This window comes from Tamandua tetradactyla, chromosome 2, assembly GCF_023851605.1.
Source record: "Tamandua tetradactyla isolate mTamTet1 chromosome 2, mTamTet1.pri, whole genome shotgun sequence".
Lineage (NCBI taxonomy): Eukaryota > Metazoa > Chordata > Mammalia > Pilosa > Myrmecophagidae > Tamandua > Tamandua tetradactyla.
In genome coordinates this window covers 210,363,032-210,363,312 of record NC_135328.1, presented here as the reverse complement: position 1 = coordinate 210,363,312, position 281 = coordinate 210,363,032, and positions in this window count along the sequence as shown.

The window sequence follows — 281 nt, the reverse complement described above, 5'->3', positions numbered from 1 at the left end:
GCTTCCGGGCCTCGGTCGCCGCGCCCCGCCCCCAGGATCCGCCCCCCTACTTAGGCCTTCTGCCCACCCCACCCCCGGGACCCCAGACCCTGCCCCCGGGCCCCGCCCCCGCCCCGCCCCGCCTCGCGGCACCCTCCGCCCCCCGCGTGCGGGGACCGCTTCGCGATCGTGGTGCTCATTCCTGGTCCGCCGCTGGGCTCTCGCCTGGATTCACAACGACCCCACTTTTAGACACTCGCAGTGCTTGTAAGAGACCCTCCAGTGTATGGCTCCCTTCTAGA